Raw genomic sequence first — 3,978 nt, forward strand, 5'->3', positions numbered from 1 at the left:
CCTGAGCCTCTAGAGAAGAGTGATGGGATGGAACAGGGAAATCAAGTGACAATTAGGCATGAGAAGAGACCATAGGAAGGATGAAACTCTTGTGGGGGGGAGGTTTGTCTAAGGTGTGTTCAGTCCAGGTAGAGATATCAAGGGTCCCTGGGTAGGAGGGAAGTAAAACTTCAGACTTAAATTTTGGGAGAGGGCTCAGAGAGGGAAATACAGGATTCTTAGTCATCTGAGGAGAGATAATAATTGAAGCCTTATGATAGGACACAATAGGTTACTGATACAATGACAAGGAATAAGACAAGCATTTCAGAGGCTTAGAGATGCCCTACATTGAAGTACTGAGAGGAGCAGGGAGGCAAGTGAGTATTGGAAACAGAAAGGAGAATCAGAGTGGTGGCAGACAAACTAGAGGAGTGTTCTCAGAAATAAAATCATCGGAGGAGAAGGGATTTAAGGGTGGTCAGTGTTAAATGTTTAATGTCGTAGGGGGATCATGTAATTTTTTTAATTCAAGTTTTTGTTTTATACCATGATCCAATTCTAGGCTTTTATCTGAATCAAATTTGAAAAGTTCTATTTTCCAACCGCCTTAAGTTTACAAAAATGACCTCCCTCATCAAAATAGAGCATTCCTCATGGCCTATTTCCTGTTCTCAGATGTTTAATAAATAAAATCATGTTAACGTGTCTCTTTTAATTACCTTCTTAAATATACATTGTTAAAACCTGTCTAGGTCAAAAAAAGGTGTATCCTATGCAGACTCTACCAAATTATTCCAAGTTCAATGTAACTTAATGTTTTCCAGACACCAAAGTTAATGTTATGGAAACACTGCTCATCCTTTTCCACTGATCCAGTCAGCCCAAAGTTCTTCATTAAAATTCTTCTTCTGCCTATTTGTTGTGGGACTGCACGAGCTGCTGCAGCCACTCAATGGTTTCTGAAACAGTATGTTCTCCATGTACCTTATTATCTCTTGTATGGATATTAACGGTGCCACTAGTTTTCTCTTTTTCACCAACAACTAGGATAAAGTTATATTGTGCTAACTGTGCATTTCTGATCTTCCTATTTAATGTACAGCCTGGATCCACATCAATGTCCACCATGAATTTAGCATCACGGAATTGTTGCCGGATCTTTTGGGCATACTCATCACATGTTGGTTCCACTGGAACTACCATTACCTGGCGAAGAGACAGCCAGAAGGGCCATTTGCCCCTGTAGTTTTCAGTGAGTATAGCAATCATTCTTTCCATTGACCCCAAGATGGTTCTGTGTATAATCACTGACCTTTACTTATCATCACCATCATGGCTGACAAAAGTAAGACTAAATCTGATGGGCAACTGAAAATCCAGCTGGATTGTTCCCCACTGGTTGTACCAACCAATTACATCTTCGTATGTCAATCTTTGGACCATAAAAAGCTCCATCTCCAGGGTTTAACTCCCACTTTTCACCAAATTCATTCAGACTGTGTTCAGGTTGTTTCTCATCTTGATTCCAGACTTCAATATCTCCAAGGAATTTTTCATATGAGTAGATAGGTTCAGTTTAAAAGAAAATCCAAATACACTATATACTGTACACAGAAAATCCAAACAACTTTTATTTCATCCTCAATCTGCTCTATGGCACAGAATACGTGAGCATCATCCTGTTGGAATCTTCGTACCCCTGTGAGTCCTATGAGTGCTCCCAACAGCTTATTTCTAGGAAATACCTCCAAATTGGCTACCCAGAGAGGAACCTCTAGCCAGGATCTTGGCCAATGATCAAACATAAGGCACTGTCCCGGGCTGTTCATGGGTTTCGGAGCAAACAGCTCCTTCTCCACCTCAGAGGAGAACGTGTTCTCGCTGTAGTGCTGCCAGTGGCCTAAGGTCAACCGGTGTCGGCTGTTGTAGATGTTTGGGGTGACCACCTCCTGGAACCCTCTTTTGCTATATTCTCTCCTGATGAATTCAGTAAGTGCATTGTAAATGTATGCTCTCTTTAGTAGGGAAAATTCCATGGCTGAGTTAAAGGAAGAAATATAGTTCTTGGTCCCTTCCAACTTTCTTATGATCTGGGTTTTTAGCTTTCTCCTGGAACTTCTCCCACTCTCAACATTTTAGGATCTGGGAATGAAATGCCGTAAATTCTCTGGAGGGTCTCCATATCTGCTTTGGCCTCCCAGTATGTGGAGGACTTTTTATGTATTTTTAAAGTCTTAATTTTGCCAGTAGGTCTGACATGATAACCCCAGCAGAGATCTATCAAGGAACCACACTTGATATTCACATTTTCATGTAATATCCAGCATCTGAACTTGTTGTACTTAAACATTTTCAACAAAGTTTACTTCTTAATTTCCAATCCTTCAAAACCTTATTTTTATTTAATGATTTTCTTACATAAAATCTCTAAAGAAGAAAAATCATTGCTGAACACACCCCCTTCTTCAAGGTACATGTCATAATAGACTCTATTTTCTACCTGCGGGCTGTAACATAAACAACCACCATAGACTCTTTCCATGGCTTCACCCATTATGTGAGCCCTAGAGGACTAATATACTGCTTGAGCTTCCTCTTCCTCAAATTTGAGAAGCTCTAGGTACAGTCTTCCTCCAGAAGATGGTCCACGTACCAAACAACTTTACTCACTTCAGCAGCAACGCCATTGTCAGCCAGGCCTTGACTAATTCCACCAGCAATCTGACTTGGTGTAGTATTCCAGGATTCTGCATCAACCTGTTTACTATTGGGCAGAGTGACTTTAATTGGCTTGCTGTCTTTTTCTGTCTTTTATGCCAGAATGAAATTGCGTTCTGCTTATAGTTTATTATATATCTGAAGATGTATGCTAATATATTCAGGCCAAGGATTCAACTCTGCTCAACCTCAATCCCCAGATCCTTTTTTGTTCTTCTTGCCTCCTTCCTCTCACTTCTCCTCATTGGCCCCTATTGGCTTCTCCTGGCCTCCTATCTTCCCTGAAGGGCTGCTGACCTTCTCCTTTGACATGGATGAATCATGAAGAGAAGACAGAACCCAAAAGTGATGGTCTAGAGGAGACAAAAGTGCAGGCCAATCCTCGAGTAATGTTTTTGAATGAATGGATGTGGCTAAACTGGAACTAGATGTTAGCTGTGTACAAATATTGGCCTCTGTTGACTGGCAAAGTTATTGTTTGTAAATATCTCTTCATTTATTTGAATATCTTTGTCCATGCCATTTGTTGTTATTTCAGAAAGAGAAATTCAGAGCATATGGGCTCCTTTTTAATTTCATGTATCTTTGTAATACTTTCTCAAGTGCCTTGTCCATGACTTCATACTCTCTTGTAACCAGCTTTTCTTTGCACAAAAGATTTGCTAACAAGGGCTCTGATTTCTCAAGTGAACCCAAATAGTTCTAATTAAATGTGTGTTTAGTATCTTTCAGAGAAAAATTCCTAATGCTTCCATTAAAATTAGTAAACAGTACATGTCTACAATAATAACAATAGAGTGTGGTGACTTTTAATCTTTGAATAGAAAACTCCTTTTGATAATTTACTAAGAAAGTCCTGTGGAAAATTCTTGTGCTTTAATTTCTATAATGCTATTTTTGATGATTTGTTAAACTTAAAGAGAGGGATTAAGACAATATTTTTTTCCATAATTATGAACACAACAAGAGGAAGAAAGTTTGCCTCTAACTTAAGGTACTTAGTTTTTGCTGTTTTTACAATAATTTAGCTGATTTTCTTTTTATTAAGATTTTTATTAAAATATAGCTAACATACAATATAATGTTAGTTTCAGGTGTACACCATAGTTATTCAACATTTATATATCTAAAGAAGTGATCACCATGATAAGTCCAGTAACCGTCTGACACTGTACCATGTTATCACATTATTATTGACTATATTCCCTATGTTGTACATTACATCTCCGTGACTTTTTTGTTATATACCTGGAGATTTGTACTTCTTATTCTCCTTCA

General features: G+C 38.4%; 1 pseudogene; it reads right to left on the reverse strand.

The window, feature by feature from the left end:
* Window positions 1-876: 876 nt before the first annotated feature.
* LOC117032417 (threonine--tRNA ligase 1, cytoplasmic-like) lies at window positions 877-3,012 on the reverse strand (annotated as a pseudogene).
* Window positions 3,013-3,978: the final 966 nt, after the last annotated feature.

The sequence above is a fragment of the Rhinolophus ferrumequinum genome, chromosome 12 (genome assembly GCF_004115265.2).
Source record: "Rhinolophus ferrumequinum isolate MPI-CBG mRhiFer1 chromosome 12, mRhiFer1_v1.p, whole genome shotgun sequence".
NCBI lineage: Eukaryota > Metazoa > Chordata > Mammalia > Chiroptera > Rhinolophidae > Rhinolophus > Rhinolophus ferrumequinum.